The following is a 22522-nucleotide window of genomic DNA, read 5'->3' as shown; positions in this document are numbered from 1 at the left end:
ATTTCTGCCTAACTTCTCTAAATACTGGCAATTTCATTCATAAAATTGTGATACTTTTCCTGCTTCCAAGGATTTTTGTGAGGATTAAAAACTAAGCATCCTGAAGGGAGAGGGTTTTGACTATTTTATTACCTGACCCCAAGCTTCCGGAACAATGTTTGGTACTTCATGCTCAGTTAATATTTGTTCAATGAATAATTGAAACATAAGTACATACAACTGACTACCTTGCACTTAAGAGTTGTTCAGAAATTGTACTTAACATTATTACTCTTTTATTTCATTCATTTCAAGAATTGCTTGCCTAATTTGAGTTGTCAAAAGGCAGTGTAAATGGGTCCTTCAAAATAATCGTCTGTTTCTATATTGCAATGATATCTGAAATCTGATGCTAAGATAAGAAGCAAAAGCTTATCAAGGGTGGGAGGATTTTGCCCTGAATGAGAGGAGGCCCCAAGGAAGATGGTTTCCTACAATATTTGGTCATCATATGCAGGGCTGGCATCTTTTAAAGTGTAGCGGTTTTGGACCTAGACTGAAAATCCATTATATGTGTCGTGTTCCAACCTCTTCCCAAACAATACTCAGGTTGTCTCGTTTGGTTTCTGGTCACAAAACAGATAAAATAAAACCATCCCTCCTGTTACCCTATTCTGAAACTCTGACATCATTCTTGATGTCTCTCATTCTCAATATAAATCACTCTCCACCAAAATTTGTTTATTCTCCTTCTCTCTACTCAGACACCTGCTCAACCCTACTCAATATAATATTTTCTATATGTTATAGTCAGAATGATCTTTCATAAAGGTAAAGTTGATGAGTATCCTGAAGTTAAAAATAATGGTACATTCTGTTTACCCTTGAGGTAATGTTAGCATACTTTAAATGACTTACAAGGTTTTTCATTATTTGGTCCCTGTGGATTCTATACGAAAAATCCATGTTTGCACACACATACACATATGTGTGTCTATTTTTACTTATATCTAACTGAAATTCAGTATTTGCTTCAATTAGAAATACTAGCCACAATCATTAGTGGCTATTGAAAGAAACTGTTACTTTATCACTTGAATTTACAACTATTTTCTTACTATATTATGGTTTTTATAGATTTCTCAAATAATGTTTATATTCATTGTTACTCCAAAATTAGGCCTGCCACTATCTCCTGTCATATAAGTGTTAAAGAAATACATGTTACTAATATTGTCAATTCATTTCATTATGTTTTGATTATTGCATTTCAATATAACTGGTTTTCATCATGATTCAATAAAGTTTTATTTTGTGCATACATAAACATTCTAAAAAGGGATCTATAATCACCAGTTGCCAAAGGAGTCCATCTCTCTCTCCTGCACACATACATAATGTTAAGATCCTGGAATTATATTGTAGTACCTTGCATATTATTGTACACTTGTTTGCCGTGTAAAATGTTTACACCATTTAGAACAGGCTTTGTTTCAGAATGATAATCTCCCAGATTGACTCAATAGGGACTAAATTAATGTGCATTTAATTAAATTGAAATGAAACAAAGCCCTGAGACATGAACAGAATTTCAGATGATGATTTTAAGAACACCTTTAGCATTTATTAAGGTGGTACTCTTTAAACTCATACTGTATTGTCAGGATTAACATTTCCAAAGTCACTAGTTTTAATTTAGAGATTTACTTTCTGATTACTGACTCCAAGCATTTATTTTAGGCTGTGTGTGCAAACAGACTGACTATGTGATGCAAAAGTAAAAACAAGATAACTATTTTGTTCTGGCCCTCAAAATCTTACAGCTTAAGATCTAATTCTCCAAAAGTAGAAGTTGCTTAACTATTGGGTTGCATTTGTTTGTATAGCTTTTATTTAGATAAGAATAAGGAAGAATCTTGTTCTCTCTTACTTTCTATCTATTCCTTTGTAAAAATAGTAATCATCATCATCTCAGGCAACAGCATCCCCAATGCCGTAAATTTTGCCAGTCATATAAAAAAATGCATTTGAATATATAGTTGTATCATGTTTACTTTCACTTTTTTATAACATTTCAAAAAGTATTATTCTGCTATGGCATTTTTTGGGCTTAGTCATAGAACAAGTGTGAGCTGTTAGGGAACTTTTAACCAAATGTCTAAGTTTTATTTATTTATAACTAAAGAGCATTTTTAGTCTACTGTAAAGGCAAGTTATTATCATATGCTAAACACCATAAAAATAACTGAATATTAAAGTTACAGCCTTTTATGAGCAGATGAAAGAATGTGATTACTTTTAAAATAATCATTGCATATGCCCTCATACAGAAAATCAGAATGGTGTGATTGTTGCCTGCCTGATCAACATGATTCTCCCTCCTTTGTGGTTAGCCAACACAGTGATTTCAGCACCTAGTAGACACAGGTTGTGTAGTTGTAGTTGTGCATCCTAAGTGTTATGCTCTCCCTTACTGGCAGGACAGATTGTTTCATGCTGGTCTTCTTTAATGCATTGACTTAATTTTTAAATTGAAAACAGTAAGTGACAAATAGACCATAGACTATTTTAGAACATACTCAGAAAGAGCACTTAAATACAATAAAAAATAGATAATTGAAATAGAAAGATTTTTTTATCATTATGCCATTGAACTAGGTGGTGCTTATTTACCATTTCCACGTTAGACATCCATGCTTATCTAACATTTTTTATTTTTTTGAGATGGAGTTTCACTCTTGTTGCCCAGGCTGGAGTGTAATGGCACGATCTTGGCTCACTGCAACCTCTGACTCGTGGGTTCAAGCGATTCTCCTGCCTCAGCCTCCTGAGTAGCTGGGATTACAGGCATGTGCCACCACGCCTGGCTGAGGTTTTTGTATTTTTAGTAGAAACGGGTTTTCAGCACTTTAGCCAGGCTGGTCTTGAACTCCTGACCTCAGGTGAGCCACCTGCATCAGCCTCCCAAAGTGCTGGGATTACAGGTGTGAGCCACCATGCCCGGCCCCTTATCCAACATTTTATGTTACATGTTTCAAGTCTGCTTTATCTTGACCTGTGCACTATTAAGTACCAGCAGAGAGTGATCAATGTTATTGTCCAAAGCAGTATGTCACAACCTTTATGGGGCACTGAAAACACCTGAGGATCTTGTTAAACTGAAAATTCGGATTCGGAGGTGAGGCTGAGAGTCTTGCAAAAAAAAAAAAAAAAAAAAAATTGAGCAGATCGGTTAAACAGGTAAAGTATTTTTGAGGGGACTATTACCATAGGAGAAAGTTTCAACTCTTCCACTGAAGCAAAAGGTGAAAGGATTTTTAAATGCTGGGGTGAGCTAAATGAAAACTACTGGGGTCATTGGCAGGATGGAGAATGTGATTGGTCTGGTTAATATAATTAGAACACCTGTGTTTACTAATGGTCCCTTATCAAAGTTAGGCTCCTACCCTCCTGTAGAGACTGGGAAGTTGGGCCCTATCTTTCTTGATGATTACATTTTAAAAGATTGGCCCCCAGGTATTTGAGCAAGAATTTCCTAGGTTGTAGAAGATTTACATCTGAAAGAGGCAGAGAAGGAATTTACAATTGCAAATTTTCCAAAGTAATTGCTCTACAAAAAAGGAGGTCACAGACCTGTAGTCAGAGAGAAGCTTGTCTAAAGTCGAGGGGAACATTAAGGCCATTGTGGTCAGTCTGTAGGTCTATAAAGTTCCCAGCTGGTGTCAATCCCATTTGTTGGCAAACCACAGGTATGCACTGTTGAACTGATAGGAAAGATTCAATATTGTGAGTCATTTTAACTTATTTTCTAGCTTATAGAGTGTACTGCATATAGAAGTGGGTATTTGAAATGGTCAATACCATTGTCTGTCTAGATGGATAATATAAGATGTTGTGTACAATATTTATAGCAATGATATCTATTCATACTTCTAGAGGCCTACTCAGAATACCTGAGTCCCTCCTAATGAGATGAAACTTGGAATAAGGTAAAACCCAGGGTTCGGGACACATTTGATGTTTAACTTATTTCACTATGAGAAAAGTTGTGTTATAATGAAGTTCCACTGTTAGATTTTGTTTTCAGTTATTCTCGTTAAGCCCCTAGCAAACATGTTGCTTTATCGATTTTTTTTTTTTTTTTTTTTTTTTTTGAGACGGAGTTTTGTTCTTGTTGCCCAGGCTGGAGTGCAGTGGCATTATCTTGGCTCACCACAATCTCCGCCTCCCGGGTTCAAGCAATTCTCCTGCCTCAGCCTCTCAAGTAACTGGGATTACGGGTGCCTGCCACCATGTCTGGCTAATTTTTTTTGTATTTTTAGTAGAGATGGAGTTTCATCATGTTGGACAGGCTCGTCTCAAACTCCTGACCTCAGGTGATCCACCTGCCTCAACCTCCCAAAGTTCAGGATTTACAGGTGTGAACCATTTTGCCTGACTGATTCTCCATTTTTAACAGTTGAAAAAAAAAAAAAGCTAATCAATTTTGGTCAGTGGAAGTGCAAAAAATGCTATTTAATACTACAAATACTTATTACTTGATAAAGTTAAGTTCTCAAATAATCAGCTTAAATAGAATGGATATGCAAAAACTGCAGAAAATCATTAAAGACAGAATAATAACATTCCAGGGACTTTTTTAAAAAATTGAAATCTCTGAAGGACATTATTATAAGCTAATTTACCTAATTGCATAGGAATGGAAGATTTCTTTTTTAATGTTAGTCATAGGAGTTTCAAGACATTTGAATCACCTGCGTGGACACTGGCTTTTATCCTATTAAATTTAATGTGGTAATTTAGAGTGTTTTTATTAGAATAATCAACATTCTAAAATGCAATCATTAACATATTTTTTCATAGAAAATAGGTCTGAAATGAACTCAAAACACAAGCTATAAAAATTGCTGAAACTAACAGTGTGTAATCATAACACAATCCAAAGGTCGAAAAACACAATGATTAATTAAAACTGAAGAATAATAAATCAATTAATTTATAGTATTAAGAAAGCTTTGTCTCCTTTTCAAAAAAAGCTAAAAAGAATGATTGCAGACTATTATTGTTTTTAAAGGCCAGCTTTTCATGAATGAAGTTTTTAATCCATTCAAAGCCTAATCTAAATTTAAGAATTCAAACAAAAAAGCCCTAATATTTTAATTTGCAATCAGGAGAAGTTCAATCAGACTAAGACTTTTAATTTGACAGCCTCCTTTTAAACACACAGAGCTACTTCTTTGGTCTGCCTTGGTTAACAAAATGGATGCATTCCAATGAATTTGGATGCAAAGTAATAATCAACTGAATTCCATTTCCCGTTGATTTTTTTTTGTAAACTTGTATCACTTTTTTTGACATAAAATAAACATCACTCTCTGGAATGACTAATTTGAAAATTGAATAAGAAATGAATTATGATACAGAATATTGCTAAGCCCTTCATACATTTGCAGCACTTTGCATCTACCACTGCTTACTTCCTAGAAAGAGAACCATTACCTATAATAATAGCTAACACCCATGGAGGATTTTCTATCTGGAAATAGTTTCTATAACCTTTACATCTATTTATCTTCATGATTACATTGTTACATGGGTACTATAGAGATCATCAACATCCCCATTTTACATAAATTGTAAGTGCCAGAGTTTTGGTTTAAACCAGGTTGTCTGACTCCAAAGCCTTCACTTAAAAAATATATTTTATTTTTATAGGTAACAATACAAATACTGAAAATATTTATAAAACAAATTTACAGTTAATGAACACTCTTATTACTAATGAAGGCAAACACCTGTATTACTGTCCCTGATGTCAGAAGTTTGAACCTTGCAAGCCATTCCAGAAACCTTCCATGTGCCTTCATGTAGCCATCTCCAGACACAACACACACACACACACTCACACACACACACAAACTGTGATCATTATGATGATTTTATTTTTTGGAATGGCATCCTTACTTTTCTTCATAGTTTTGTCACTCAAATATGCATCCCTAAAAACTGTAGTTTAGTTTTGCCTGATTTTTTTGTTTGTTTTTTTGAGATGGAGTCTCACCCTTGTTGCCCAGGCTGGAGTGCGATGGCATAATCTTGGCTCACTGCAGCCTCCGCATCCTGGGTTCAAGCAATTCTCCTGCCTCAGCCTCCCAAGTAGCTGGGATTACAGGGGCCCGCCACCACGCCCTGCTCATTTTTGTATTTTTAGTAGAGATGGGGTTTCACCATGTTGGCCAGGCTGGTCTCGAACTCCTGACCTCGTGATCCACCCACTTCAGCCTCCCAAAGTGCTGAGATTCTAGGCATGAGCCACCACTCCTGGCCAGTTTTATTATTTTTTTTAATCTATTAAGTGTCTTTTAATCTGTAGATTTTTTCCTTTATCTTTTTCTTTTATTTAAACAGTATATGTATTGAAGAAGCTAGATTTTTAGTTCTGTAGTTTTCCGTGGTCTTGATTTTGCTGCCTGTGTTTTTGTGATGCAGTTTGATTTGTTTTATTATCATCCGTAGTTCCTATCTACCTTACTGCCTTGCCTGAAGATCACCAAATTTCAAGGACTTCTTTCCTGCTCTGCTCCATGGCACTTTTCAGCCCACTCTGGATGTGTGTGGGTGGTGGCCAATAGAGGTGGATTGCAATTACTCACATCTTTAGTAAGAGGTGTGAGGTTACATATATTCAGCTTCTAGTTTCTAATTGCCCATCCAAGGACAAGTTCCAGGAAAGATAGGGCATGCATGAGTTTGAGGCAGAATGAGAAAAACAAGCAACATATAATACATTTTTTTCGTAAAATTTAATTTCTCCTTTTAAAGAAATGTTCTTCATTATATTTCAGTTAGCCTACTGTTTCACTGGCATCATTTCCCTTTCATTGTTTGTATTTTGGTTTTGATGAAACACAAAGTTAGAAACCTAATGTCAGTCTTTATTCTCTTTTTATTGTGCTGATTTTCAAAATTGAAAAGTGTTGGAAACACTGCTTTAGCCTTAAATTTTCTGCAGAAAATTACATTTTTAATTTTCATAAAAATTATCATTCTTAACCCATTCTGTATAATAATTTTTTAAAAAAACTCTCTAAAGTATACCTTGGAAAATAGTACCTGTGATTTGTCTAAGCTTTTGAATAAAATTGATTCTATCTCAAATGTATTTCTGCCACTAAAACTGCTATACCACTTTATGGAAAGAAGAAAAGCAACTTTCCTTTTTTGTACAGGAAACTTGAAAGTTCATCTCATGTAAGGTGTGGAGAGAAAGGTGGCTATGTAATTCTCCTTTGGATATTTCTGGATCTGTTTCTCAATCAGATTGTTTCCGTTCACACTGCCTGCTGTCATGAAAGTTTATGTCTTGCATGCAATGCCAGCATAAATTTCTCAGCACAGAGCAGCTCTGCTTCTTAAGGAAGATGTTCTGAATGATCAAATATATATTTTTTAATTAACCACCCTTGCTTATGCCTTCAGAATATATGAGAAAGTGATATGGCGTATTTCATGTTAGTATAAGAAAGACAATCCAAACTTCCTTTGTTTCCTAACTTAGCTTATTATATCTTCAGTACTTGCAAACTGTGTGGTACATGATCAGTCACAGCACACTGCTATTTACTGAGCATCCGTGGCCACTGGCTGATGTGGCATTGAATATAACATTGTATTGTTGCTTTAAGCCTTTTAGCCTTCGTGCTAAATGACTCAACCCCATCACAAGAAATTTATAACGGACATATAACTCACCTAGTTAGTCTGCATGAGATTGATTTGTTGTGAAGTTATTGGCTATAATGTCTTTGAGATGTTAGACTTCATTTCAAATAAAGACAGCCTCATTTATGGATTTCAAAGCATGTCTATACACTGTAAGTCTGTATTAAAGAAATGGGATGAAGCCAACTGTTAAAAATGAGAAAATATGTGCAAAAGGATTTGGAGCTGACTGTATTATATAGAAGTATTAAATTAGGAGCTTTAGGGCATACTGAAGCTTCATATTGTTTGAAAGTTTATTTTAAATTCTGTAGAAAAATGAGTACTGTTAATTAGGTGATGTGGTTTCAGCATTCTCAGGTGTCTGCTCCTCACAGTATCAAAACCTTCGCTCAAGCCCACTCACCTTATTGTGACCCCTGTAGATGCACTATCATTATGATCCCTTACAAAAAAAAAAAAACAGAGTACCTTGTTGTCTCTCAGGCAACCAGGGCTTTTTGTCAGTCTATTTCATCTCCCCATCCCTTCCTACAGTCGTTTATACCACTGAAAACTTGAAAGCCCACATCCCATTCTCTCCTGGATCTCTAGGCCTACCAAAGTTTCTTTCAAAAACCATGAAATGACCACAAGTTAATTTGATGAAGTGATTCATAATGAATTGTTAATAAGATGTGACCTACAACTAGGTCAGGTCATTCTTCAACCGCCTATTTTATTCTATTAGTGATCCCCCACAGGCAATACTCGTGGCTGAAGCTGGAATTTGAATTATCTGTGACGCTTATATGTGAGACCTTTGGTAGCAGGAGTCTCTGAAAGCCTCTAACTCATGGCAGTCTGAAACAGACATAGGCAAAGCCCCAGGGACATTAAGAGAGCTGTTGTAAATAATCTAGTATTATAAGTTAAGTCTGTCCTGTATTTATCAGAAAAAAATAGATTCTGCTGCTACAATATATTAGGATTTCTGGTCTTAAGCAACAGACTTGAATTTCACTACCTGGATTCTTCTCTTTGGCTTTATCTTTGCAGGTAGAATGGTTGAGGAGGATGGAGCCATTGAGAGGGTAACTGCTCTGTGCAGTTGCTTTTGTTTATTTTCTTACTGACCTGGCACAGTATAGGCGGAAGCGATGCATGTTTTCTGACATTGGGCCAGTGATGTATGGCCTGACCTTCAAAATGAGGAACATCATCTCTGTGGGTGAGAGTATAGCCATGCAAATGTTTCTTATCCCATATTGCTCAGCAGTTTGCAACCGGTTCTGACAAAAAGCACCCACCCCACTGAGTTTGCTGAAGCTTGTATATTGGTTTTAGTTTGAACATTTTGGCAAATGAAGGACTGAGTGAAACCATAAAATTGATTTTATTTACAACAAGCCTTGTGGTGTCTGTTGGTTGCTCTTACATCTCTTTCTTTTAGACTTTGAGGTTGTTTCTGTAGGTGGCTTATGTAACTTTACACTGAATTTGCATTCCTTTCAGGATAATACTTCCCCTGGATTTCCTCTTAATTGACATTGGACATGGTCTGCATTCTCAAACTTTGTGCATAAAGTTGGTAACAATACAGAGTCCTAGTTTACACCTACCCCAGGTGATTCTGATTCAGGAGATGTAGATGGAGACCCAAACTCCACATTGTTACGGAGTAGGTGACTCCCCTGATGTGAATCTACTGATCCTCATGTTTAGAAATGCTGCCCTATATCCTGCAGAGCAGTCATTTTCTAACTCTGCTAAATAATAAAGGTTCACAAGCCATACTTCTTTTGATTTACCATAAGGTTGTTTGAGTTTTTCTCCATTTGGTTCGATAGTGTTGCTATGGATGGCATTCAAAGCAAATGATAAGATTGGGCATAGTATACTTTGAGTGAATTCTGAGTTTTCCTTAGAAAAACAAGGTAACACGTTAGAATTATAAGAGAGCCATCTAGTGGATAAGGATATAGTCCTGTTGCATCTTGCCTTAATATCTGCCTTACGGTTTTATCAGATTACAAATTTAAACATAAATGAAATTAAGTATAGATATCTACTTTGAATATCTTCTTATAAATTTGATTTTATATTTACATTAAATATATACTAAATGTTAGTGAATTTTGTTTTTGTTCTTTTACTTTTTTAAAAGATAATTTCTTATCATTTTATATATAAGTCTAAAATCTAAGTAGTTCTACTCTCTATGAAGCATGGATACAGAGATGATAGGACATGGTTTTGCCGTAAAATAAAACACACATTATATTTGTAGGGACATAAAGATATGCTAGTAACTAAAACATATTGTTTAATGCCTACTATATGTTCCTTGGATTTGAAAGTAAGAGAGATTTTAGGACTTAAATAGTAGTTTATTGCAATTAGAGAATGCAGAAATAGTGCGAAAGAATTATAGTCTGGATATATTACTATTTTTTACATACTGTGGAAGTTTTTAACAGTTTGTAACAAATACCTTGGGCAGATTAGGGTATTGCCAAAAATCTACATCATGCTACTTACATTTGCAGTCATCTGACAGTCGTCTCTCAAATGAGCATCCTCCTGATTTCCTATATGTTTCTTTTATAATGTAATAAAGGTGAATTACACATTTGAGCAACAGTGTTTGTCTGTTATACCTAGAAGGAAGAAGAAAACAAGATTGTAGGAGAGCAAGATACCCAAGATACTATTTTTCCAGGCCCAAATTTTATTTTAAGTGTATTGTCAAAAGAAGCATTTTATTTTATTTATTTTTTAAATACTTTAAATTCTGGGATACATGTGCAGAATGTACAGGCTTGTTACATATATTCCATGGTGGTTTGCTGCACCCATCAACCTGTCATCTACGTTAGGTATTTCTCCTACTGCTATCCTTCCCGTAGGCCTCCTCACCCCTCAACAGGCCCCAGTGTGATGTTCCCCTCCCTGTGTCATGTGTTCTTATTGTTCAACTCCCACTTATGAGTGAGAACATGTGGTGTTTGGTTTTCTGTTCTTGCGTTAGTTTGCTGAGAATGATGGTTTCCAGCTTCATCCATGCCCCTGCAAAGGACATGAATTCATCCTTTTTTATGGCTGCATAGTATTGCATAGTGTATTTGTGCTACATTTTCTTTATCCAGTCTATCAGTGATGGGCATTTGGGTTGGTTCCAAGTCTTAGCTGTTGTGAGAATAGTGCTACAATAAACATACATGTGCATGTGTCTTTATAGTAGAATAATTTATAATCCTTTGTGTATATACCCAGTAATGAGATTGCTGGGTCAAGTGGTATTTCTGGTTCTAGATGCTTGAGGAATCACCACACTGACTTCCACAATGATTGAACTAAGTTACACTCCCACCAACAATGTCAAAGCATTCCTGTTTCTCCACATCCTCTCCAGCATCTGTTGTTTCCTGATTTTTTAATGATTGGCATTCTAACTGGCCTGAGATGGTATCTCAATGTGGTTTTGATTTGCATTTCTCTAATGACAAGTGACGTAGAGCTTTTCTTCATATGTATGTTGGCCACATAAATGTCTTCTTTTGAGTAGTGTCTGTTCATATCCTTTGCCCACTTATTGATGGGGTTATTTTTTCTTGTAAATTTATTTAAGTTATTTGTAGATTCTGGATATTAGCCCTTTGTCAGATGGATAGATTGCAGAAATTTTCTCCCATTCTGTAGGTTGCCTGTTCACTGTGATGCTAGTTTCTTTTGCTGTGCAGAAGCTCTTTAGTCTAATTAATCCCAGTTGCCAGTTTGGGCTTTTGTTGCCATTGCTTTTGGTGTTTTAGTCATGAAGTCTTTGCCCGTGCCTAAGTCCTGAATTGTATTGCCTAGGTTTTCTTCTAGGGATTTTATGGTTTTGGGTCTTACATTTAAGTCTTTAATCCATCTTGAGTTAATTTTTGTATAAGGTGTAAGGAAGGAGTCCAGTTTCAGTTTTCTCAATACCATTTATTAAATAGGGAATCCTTTTCCCATTGCTTGTTTTTGTCAGGTTTGTCAAAGATCAGATGGTTATGGATGTGTGGCATTATTTCTGAGGCCTCTGTTCTGTTCCTTTGGTCTATATATCTGTTTTTTGTACCAGTATCATGTTGTTTTGGTTACTGTAGCCTTGTAGTATGGTTTAAAGTCAGGAAGTATGATATTTCCAGCTTTGTTCTTTTTGCTTAGGATTTTCTTGTCTGCATGGGCTCTTTTTAGGTTCTATCGGTATTCTACACGTTCAGAGAAACTTCTCTAGTAACAAACTATAGAAATGATCCCTGAAAGTATAGTCTTTATTTTTTTATTTTTTTGAGATGAGAGTCTTGCTTTGTTGCCCAAGCTGGAATATAGTGGCCCAATCTTGGCTCACTGCAACCTCCACCTCCTGGGTTCAAGTGATTCTCCTGCTTTGGCCTCCCTTGTAGCTGGGATTACAGGTGCCCACCACCACACTCAGCTAACTTTTGTATTTTTAACAGAGATGGGGTTTCACCATGTTGGCCAGGCTGGTCTTGAACTCCTGACCTCAAGTGATCGCCCGCCTTGGCCTTCCAAAGTGCTGAAATTACAGGCGTGAGCCACTGCGCCTGGCCAAAGGAAGCATTTTAAAAGTTTGATATTTTGAACTAAATTGAAGATATTCTATCACAACTTAACAGTCTTATGCTGGGTCATCCCTTCTTCCCTTGTACTCAAACTCCTAGAAATCTCATCTATCTATACCTGACTCTGCTATTCAAGTAACTTACAGGTTTTCTTCCCCCAGGGCTACATTTTTTCCTTCCTCCCCAGGATCCTGCTGGACATCACTTCCTGATATTCTTCTGGCACCTCAACATGGCCCAAATCAAATTAGTTATCTTTGCACTGCTTTTGTATTGTGCATTTCAGTTAAAGGGGTTTACCTTTAATTTGTTTAAGGATACAAGATTATAGTCTTATTTAATCTTTCTTTTTCCTTATCTCCTTCCCCCAGTTTCCTGTTGGTTCTACCTCCAAAACCTATCTGGCATCGTTCATCAGGATACTTTGCAAAATGAGGATTATGAGGTCAGGTCCTGTGGAAAGTAGGGAACCTGTAATAAGACCCCCAAAGTTTCTTGCCTCCCTGGTGTACACAGCCAGTAAAATCCCCTCCCCTTGAGTGTGTATGACACTATGAACATGATGGATGCCACTTCCCCAACTAAGTTACATTATACAGCAAAATGGAAGAGAATTTCGTATATATAATTTAGGCTGCAAATCAGTTGATTTTGAGCTAATCAAAGGAAGATTATCCTGGGTGGGCCTGACTTTATCAGGTGAAAGCCTCCAAACTAGGAACTGGGCCCTTCCTGAAGAGATAGATTCTCCTGCTAGAATTGAAGTACTCCTTGACAAAGTAAGCAGCTATGTTGTAAGAGGGTCAGTTAGAGGGCCATGTGGCCATGAATTTCAAGTGGCCTCTAGGAGCAAAGAGTGGCTCTTCTCTGACAACTAGCAAGAATAGAGATCTATAACCACAAGGAAATGAATGCTGCCAACAACCACATGAGCTTGGAAGAGAACCTAAGCTCCATAAATAAATACATCCTGCCTGGCACCTAAGTACTGCTTTGTGAGACTCAGAGCAGGGGACCCGGTTAAACCGTGCTTGGACTCCTGACCCACAAAAACTGTGAAATAATAAATTCAGGTTGCTTTAAGCACTGTTTTTAAAATTTTTATGGGCATATAATAGTTGTACATATTTATAAAGTAAGCCACTAAATTTGTGATTATTTGTTATACAGCAATAAATGACAATATAGGTCCTCATTATCTTTTACTTTGGATCAGTACAGTAACCTTCAAACTAAGCTCTCTTAGCTTATCCATCTCCATGAAATCCTACATAACACAGCCAAAGTCATTTTCCTTATAAACAGACTAAAATGTAACCTCCATGAAATAAGGGGATTTGTCTTGTTCAAAGCTGTATCTCTAGAAGAATGCTAACATTTATGCATGGTATAAATATTGACTGATGGACTAAATAAAGAAATAGCATCTGTCCTCCTATACATACATCAAAACCTTCGCTGGTCCCTTGCCTACAGAGGCATCCTCCTGATACAAGAAGAGGGAAGATAAGATAAAATGTTTCATTATATCAGTTCTAGAGTAAAACTTCAGGTTTAGATTTCAGCTCTAATATTTTCTAGCTTTGTGATCTCCTGTTGGAAGATCGGTTTTCCAATTTATAAGCATGAATAATTCTTACCACTCAAGACTGTATTGAATATTAAATAAGACAATGTATTTAACATATTTTCACAGTGCCTGGACTATGCAATAGATTAACAAGTATTATTTATGATTGTAACATTTAAGGCCCTTTACTATCTACCTTTCCCTCCTGTCCTCCAGCCTTATGATGATGGCACCCTTGTGTTTCCTGCCTTTGCAGCATGACGGGGAGTGAAATACATGGATACTTTTAAAGTGTCTAGTTCTACCCCTCCCCTGCTATATGACCTTGAGCAAGTTTCTTCACAGCCTCTGTTTGGTTATCTGAGCAATGGGGCTAATTTTAATACATATCTCTTTGTATTGACTCAATCTATGCATAAATCAGTCACACTGAACAATAGCTAAATATTGGTCACTGAGGTCACTGCAGGGCCAATATAATGGACGTCTTTCATAACATTATGAGGACTCATGGAAAATTTTTTTTCTTCTTAGTATTAGAAATAGTTGTGTTGGTACTGGACAATCAATGGTTGTTATTGTTTTTATCTGACCGGGCTTTTCTCTTTGAATTAGCTTCTTCTAATTGAGACAGTTTCTACTAGCTCTAGTTCAGACCTTGCTCATTGTCTCTGTGTATTTCCTTTCATGTTTTCCTGTTATATTTAGGTAAGTTATCCTAAATTCATTCTTAAAAAATGAAAGAACTAAAACAGATTTACGAGAAAAAAAGCCCATTCAAAAGTGGGCAAAGGATATGAACAGATAGTTTTCAAATGAAGACATATATGATGGCAACAAAAGTATGAAAAAATGCTCATCATCACTGGTCATTAGAGAAATGCAAATCAAAACCACATTGAGATATCACCTCACACCAGTTAGAATGGTGATCATTAAAAAATCTGGAGACAACAGATGCTGGAGAGGATGTGGAGAAATAGGAACACTTTTACATTGTTGGTAGGAGTGTAAATTAGTTCAAGCGTTGTGGAAGACAGTGTGATGATTCCTCAAGGACCTAGAAATAGAAATTCCATTTGACCCAGCAATCCCATTATTGGGTATATACCCAAAGGACAATAAATCATTCTATTATAAAGACACATGTACATGTATGTTCATTGTGGCACTGTTTACAATAGCAAAGACCTGGAACCAACCCAAATGCCCATTGATGATAGACTGGACTAGGAAAATGTGGCACATATATACCATGGAATACTATGCAGCCATAGAAAACAATGGGTTCATGTCCTTTATAGGGACATAGATGAATCTGGAAACTATCATTCTCAGCAAACTGACACAAGAACAGAAAATCAAACACTGCATGTTCTCACTCATAGATGGGTGTTGAACAATGAGAACACATGGGCACAGGGAGGGGAACATCACACATTGGGGTCTTTTGGAGGGGACATGGGAGGGACAGCGGGTGGTGGGAAGGTTGGGGAGGGATAACACGGGGAGAAATGCCAGATACAGGTGACAGGGGGATGGAGGCAGCAAACCACATTGCCATGTATGTACCTATGCAACAGTCCCACATGATCTGCACATGTACCCCAGAACCTAAAGTACAATAAAAATTTAAAAATTAACAAAAATGAAAGGTGTAAGTTTATTAAAACCTTCCATGCTTATTACATATGTAACAAGCACTATTCCTGTGTCATTTATGTGAGGGTATGTGTGTGTTTAAATGGTGAGAGTTAGCAAATTATGTAAGAAACACTGATATTGGAAACTGATTTAAAAAACAACTTGCAAAATTTCGTCAAATGAGTCTCGTTTCTTGCATCAAACAGATCATAGAAGCAATTCATAAAAAGGCAAATAGAGTGATTCTTACATCACCCATTTAAAGTATCCCAAATGCTATAGCATAAGGATATACATGTGCTAGGCAACCTTTGAGTCAATTAACTGATATTGATGTTAAAACTGGTGTACTCTTTTTTTTTTTTAATTGCATTTTAGGTTTTGGGGTACATGTGAAAAACATGCAAGGTTGTTGCATAGGTGCATACGTGGCAGTATGATTTGCTGCCTCCCTCCCCTTCACCTATATCTGGCATTTCTCCCCATGGTATCCCTCCCCAACTCCCCACCCACTGCTATCCCCCCTCCCCCCCAACAGACCCCCGTGTATAGTGCTCCCCTCCCTGTGTCCATGTGTTCTCCTTGTTCAACACTTGCCTATGAGTGAGAACATGTGGTGTTTGATTTTGTGTTCTTGTGTCAGTTTGCTGAGAATGATGTTTTCCAGGTTCATCCATGTCCCTACGAAGGATGTGAACTCCTCGTTTTTAATGGCTGCATAATATTCCATGGTGTATATGTGCCACATTTTTCCTGTCCAGTCTATCATCGATGGGCATTTGGGCTGGTTCCAGGTCTTTGCTATTGTAAACTGTGCTGCAATGAACATTCGTGTGCATGTGTCCTTATAGTAGAACGATTTATAATCCTTTGGATATATGCCCAGTAATGGGATTGCTGGGTCAAATGGAATTTCTATTTCTAGGTCCTTGAGGAATCGCCACACTGTTTTCCACAGTGGTTGAACTAATTTACACTCCCACCAACAGTGTAAAAGTGTTCCTATTTCTCCACATCCTCTCCAGTGTCTGTTTTCTCCAGATTTTTTAATGATTGCCATTCTAACTGGCGTGAGATGGTATCTCAATGTAGTTTTGTTTTGCATTTCTCTAATGACCAGTGATGATGAGCATTTTTTCATATGTTTGTTGGCCTCATGTATGTCTTCTTTTGTAAAGTATCTGTTCATATCCTTCGCCCATTTTTGAATGGGCTTGTTTGTTTTTTTCTTGTAAATCTTTTTTAGCTCATTGTAAATTCTGGATATCAGCCCTTTGTCAGACGGGTAGGCTGCAAAAATTTTTTCCCATTCTGTTGGTTGCCGATTCACTCTATTGACTGTTTCTTTTGCCGTGCAAAAGCTGTGGAGTTTGATTAGGTCCCATTTGTCTATTTTGGCTTTTGTTGCCGATGCTTTTGGTGTTTTGGTCATAAAGTCCTTGCCTATGCCTATGTCCTGAATGGTTTTGCCTAGGTTTCCTTCTAGTGTTTTTATGGTGTTACGTCTTATGTTTAAGTCTTTAATCCATCTGGAGTCAATTTTAGTGTAAGGTGTCAGGAAGGGGTCCAGTTTCTGCTTTCTGCATATGGCTAGCCAGTTTTCCCAACACCACTTATTGAACAGGGAATCCTTTCCCCATTGCTTGTTTTTTTCAGGTTTGTCAAAGATCGGGTGGTTGTAGATATGTTGTGTCGCCTCCGACGCCTCTGTTCTGTTCCATTGGTCTATATCTCTGTTTTGGTACCAGTACCATGCTGTTTTGATTACTGTAGCCTTGTAGTAGAGTTTGATGTCCGGTAGTGTGATGCCTCCCGCTTTGTTCTTTTTGTTTAGAATTGACTTGGCTATGCGGGCTCTCTTTTGGTTCCATATGAAGTTTAAGGTGGTTTTTTCCAGTTCTGTGAGGAAGGTCATTGGTAGCTTGATGGGGATAGCGTTGAATCTGTATATTACTTTGGGCAGTATGGCCATTTTCACGATATTAATTCTTCCTAACCATGAACATGGAATGTTTCTTCATCTGTTTGTGTCCTCTCTTATTTCGTTGAGCAGTGATTTGTAGTTCTCCTTGAAGAGGTCCTTTACGTTCCTTGTTAGTTGTATTCCTAGGTATTTTATTCTCTTTGTAGCAATTGTGAATGGCAGTTCGTTCTTGATTTGGTTCTCTTTAAGTCTGTTATTGGTGTATAGGAATGCTTGTGATTTTTGCACATTGATTTTGTATCCGGAGACTTTGCTGAAGTTGCTTATCAGTCGGTGCTCTACACGTTCAGAGAAACTTCTCTAGTAACGAACTATAGAAATGATCCCTGAAAGTATAGTCTTAAAACTGGTGCTCTCTTTTCTCCCGGAGGTATGGCTCAATCTGTGCCACAGCCAGCCACTTTTTCATCAGATTCCATTTGAAAGTCAATTGATGAATCAGCCCTGATGCCTCATTGAACATAATGTTGAGCACCAAGATTTCTGTACTCTATTGATGTATTTAAGCAGCACCAAACAAGCACACACATCAATGGAAGTATTGGTCAAATCATTTGTCAACAATTTTATAGAGAATACAGTTGACTTCCTAATTTCTCCACTGTTTGGGTTGCTATAGCCTAATAAAACATACTTCTGCATGGAAACATACTAATACTTCATGGAAAATTAATCAGAGGTCTTAACTGAACAAAAGTTGTTTTTTTCCCTGTTTAACGATATTCAAACACTGCTTCAGTTCACAGACCTTAAAGTAAATAACTTCTTTATGACTTTATTGAATGAGGATGTGATTAGTACTACTAAAGTCACACTCATGTTGGATTGGGGGACTCACCATGCTGTGAGATCTTTAGCAAGCAAATTAAGCTCTCTTCTGGTTAGCTTTGAATAGCTATACTTGGTGCTAGCCATCACTGACTTGCACCTGAAAAGATAAACTGTAGGTGTAAGCAGCAAATATCAAGCCCTCGTAGGCTATATCATTCCATTCCTTTTTTTTCTTAATATTTTTCCATTTCAAGGTCACAACTGCAATATCTTATATATCCAATATTAGTAATGAGGACTTCTGTGTGGCACTGATATTGTTAAATTGGCATTCAGTAAAATCAAACCATTCCTTGCAGTAATGGGTGAGAACTTGCCTTTAACCTAAAGCCAAGTTCATTACAAATTCATGCTCATAGCCCAGAGAAAAACAGTGTTTTTATGAGGTTTCAACAAGTAATATATCTGTGTGATGGGTTGTTCCAAGAAACTAAGCAAATGAAAATGCCAGTTTGCAGAAACTGTCAAAACGAACATAACCTAATTTAGAATTGCTGCTTATTTAATAAACCAGCAGTGGCCCTACCAGATAGAGTCCTGCCAATCTTGCAGGTACTCATTCATCTTGCACTTAACTTTGTAGATACCCTAGGCCCTGCTAATGGGAAAAGAACATTAACTAGACATAGCACCCAATCATTAAACAGCTGGAAGCATAGTTAGTGCTCTTAGCTATGAAATGCTGTCAGCGTTCAAATGAATATACCTTGATATGTCAACATGGGACCCCACTGTGTATGCAGTTTTAAAACAGAGTGCATCGCTGTATGCTTTGCACATGGTACATCCTCACAATGTACACATTGATAAGTAGTCTTTTATTAATGTATATTCCATGTGTTTGAATTGCATATTAACCACTTAAAGTAGGTTCTTATTTGAGGCCCTTAGTGTTTGCATACTGAGGGCCCTGAGTACTACTACTTTGCATAGTAACATGTCTTTACAGACATTACCTCTGACTTCATGTTTTATGTTTGTTAGTTATTGTGAAACAAATGTGTGTGACTGCCAGTGGGCAATGCTGCTTCAATAGAGTACACACATTAAGTGTATGACATTCAAAACTAGCATTGGAGGGACTCTGAAGAAGGTAGGGCAGGAGATGACAAGAATGTGGGAGGAGGAGAGCTGTAAGGAGAGGTATTATGAAAGAAAATAATCATGCATTTTTAATTGCATAGAATAATTTGATTGCAAGTTTCAAAGACAAACTATAAAAGAATGTGATCAATTCTCTGCATGTTGGTGCAATAGAAATTTATGGGGAGACAGTGGAGGAAAGGAAATGAGAACAGCTGAATGAAGTCAGTCGCTGTGATGTGGACCCTTCCTTATTGTTGAGAATGGAAAAGAGTGCAAACGCACAGTGCACTGGATTTGGCAGCAAGCTGTGTTTTCTCAGTATGGTAGATCTCTATTGCTCATGCGTATTAGAGAAAGAACTACACACCTGCTTCTGTTATTCTTAAGCCGAATGATGATTACAGAGTTTATAAATGGCCTTTCTTTCCTCTCTGTTAATGTTTCCTCATATGTGGGAGAAGGTAGATTATCTGGCTATCTAAATATCACCTGGAATTGTTACACCATGCAGTGGATGTTTAAGAAATGAGACTGGATGGTTTTGGTTGATGGTTTTAGTTAACTACAATGTTTTCAACATCTTTAATCATATTCTCCAGACTTCTTATTTGTTCTTCCTTTATTAGTTATTAATTATTATAATTTTGGCTCCATATGCCTGTTACCATGAGTCATATTGATACATTTTTGTCATCATGTGACATTGCTTTCCCTCAATCTCATATTCCATTTCTAAGTCTCATTTCTTGCTTTACTATTTACTTGATCATTTGTGAATCTGGGAATCACTCTCTCATCCAACATAACAGCAGCCCTTTGCTGTCACGGCTCCTTAGCTTCTAACTTGCCTCGATTTCTTTCTAGCCATTAGAGATCCTAGCACCCTACCCCCCAAAAGACCCCAGTGTGTGATGTTCCCCTCCCTGTGCCCATGTGTTCTCATTGTTCAACACCCACCTATGACTGAGAACCTAGGCAATACCATTGAGGACATAGGCATAGGCCAGGACTTCATGACTGAAACAACAAAAGGAATGGCAACAAAAGCCAAAATAGACAAATGGGATCTAATTAAACTGAAGAGCTTCTGCACAGCAAAAGAAACAATAAAGTGAACCGGCTACCAACAGAATGGGAAAAAATTTTCTGTTCTTGTGTTAGTTTGCTGAGAATGATGGTTTTCTGCTTCATCCATGTCCCTGCAAAGATATGAACTCATCCTTTTCTATGGCTGCATAGTATTCCATGGTGTATATGTGCCACATTTTCTTTATCCAGTCTATCATTGATGTGCATTTGGGTTGGTTCCAAGTCTTTACTATTGTGAACAGTGCCGCAATAAACATACATGTGCATGTGTCTTTATAACAATGATTTATAATCTCTTGGGTATATACCCAATAGTGGGATTGATAGGTCAAATGGTACTTCTATTTCTAGATCTTTGAGGAATTGCCACAGCGCCTTCCACAATGGTTGGACTAATTTACACTCCCACCAACAATGTAAAAGCATTCCTATTTCTCCATATCCTTTCCGGCATCTGTTGTCTCCAGATTTTTTAATGATTGCCATTCTGATGTGAGATGGTCTCTATATGGTTTTGATTTGCATTTCTCTAATGATCAATGATAATGAGCATTTTTTCATATGTTTGTTGGCCACATAAATGTCTTCTTTTGAAAAGTATCTGTTTGGATCCTTTGCCCACTTTTTGATGGGGTTGTTTGTTTGTTTGTAAATTTGTTTAAGTTCTTTGTAGATTCTGGATATTAGCCCTTTGTCAGATGGGTAGCTTGCAAAACTTTTTTCCCATTCTGTTGGTTGCTGGTTCACTCTAGTGATTGATTGTTTCTTTTGCTGTGCAGAAGCTCTTCAGTTTAATTAGATCTTATTTGTCTGTTTTGGCTTTTGTTGCCATTGCTTTTGATGTTTTAGTCATGGAGTCCTGGCCTATGCCTATGTCCTGAATAGTATTGCCTAGGTTCTCAGTCATAGGTGGGTGTTGGACAATGAGAACACATGGACACAGGGAGGGGAACATCACACACTGGGGTCTTTTGGGGGGTGGGGGCTAGGGGAGGGATAGTGGGGGTTAGGGAGATTGGGGAGGGATAACATTGGGAGAAATACCTAATGTAGATGACGAAGGGATGAAGGCAGAAAACCACCATGGTATGTGTATACCTATGTAACAATCCTGCAAGATCTGCACATGTACCCCAGAACTTAAAGTATAATAATTTTATATATATATATATATGTGTGTGTGTGTGTGTGTGTATGTGTGTGTGTGTGTGTGTGTGAGACAACCTTTAAAACTAAATTTTAGGTACCATATATGCCTTCCAATCTAAATAATTGAAAATATTGATAGTAAAACATTTTTCTCCATGATCTATGTTAAAATTTATAGTCTGACTCATATAATACTAGTCTATGTGGAATTTATCTTGGGTTGTCTAATATTTGTTGCAAAAAGTACAATACATGTTTCCTTGTCATAAGTGCTGCTTTCTTATGTGATAGAAGTGTTATAACTAAATTACATTGCTGTAAGAAATATAATATTTTAAAATGGAGATCTTTTTGAATATCATGCCACATTCAATTTCCAGTTAATCAAATGGGAAGTTAAAAATAAGTAGTGTGCAGCAGATTTTTATTGCTGCAGTTACAAATTACCAAAGGCTTAGTGGCTTAAAATAACATAATTTTATTAGCATACTGACACAGGTCTTACTGATCAAGGTGTCAGCAGGACTGCATTTTGTTCTGGAGGCTCTAGGAGAGAATCAATTTCCTTGCCTTTTCCAACTTCTAGAGCAAGCTTGTCCAACTTGCAGCCTGCAGGCTGCATGCAGCTCAGGATGGCTTTGAATGGGGGGCCCAACACAAATTTGTAAACTTTCTTAAACAGTTATGATATTTTTTTGCTTTTTTTTTTTTTTTTTTTTTTTTAGCTCATCAGCTATCATGAGTGTTAGTTATTTTATGTGTGGCCCAAGACAATTCTTCTTCTGCCAGTGTGGCCAAGGGACGCCAAAAAATTGGACACCTATATTCTAGAGGCTGACCACATTCCCATGGCTTATGGCACCTTTCTTCAAT

General features: G+C 37.1%; 1 protein-coding gene and 2 pseudogenes across 2 annotated transcripts in view; 1 reads left to right on the top strand and 2 right to left on the bottom strand.

The window, feature by feature from the left end:
• The window catches only part of IL1RAPL1 (interleukin 1 receptor accessory protein like 1), a 1316763-nt gene that overhangs the window by 613116 nt on the left and 681125 nt on the right, over nucleotides 1-22522 (top strand). The gene's annotated exons all lie outside the window — the stretch shown is intronic.
• Nucleotides 11908-11985, bottom strand: LOC135270026 (small nucleolar RNA U3; annotated as a pseudogene).
• Nucleotides 17742-17836, bottom strand: LOC135270027 (small nucleolar RNA U3; annotated as a pseudogene).

This window comes from Aotus nancymaae, unplaced genomic scaffold (assembly GCF_030222135.1).
Source record: "Aotus nancymaae isolate 86718 unplaced genomic scaffold, 86718_ANA_hifiasm-v0.15.2.pri h1tg000058l, whole genome shotgun sequence".
NCBI lineage: Eukaryota > Metazoa > Chordata > Mammalia > Primates > Aotidae > Aotus > Aotus nancymaae.
This window is presented reverse-complemented; position numbering and strand designations above follow the sequence as displayed.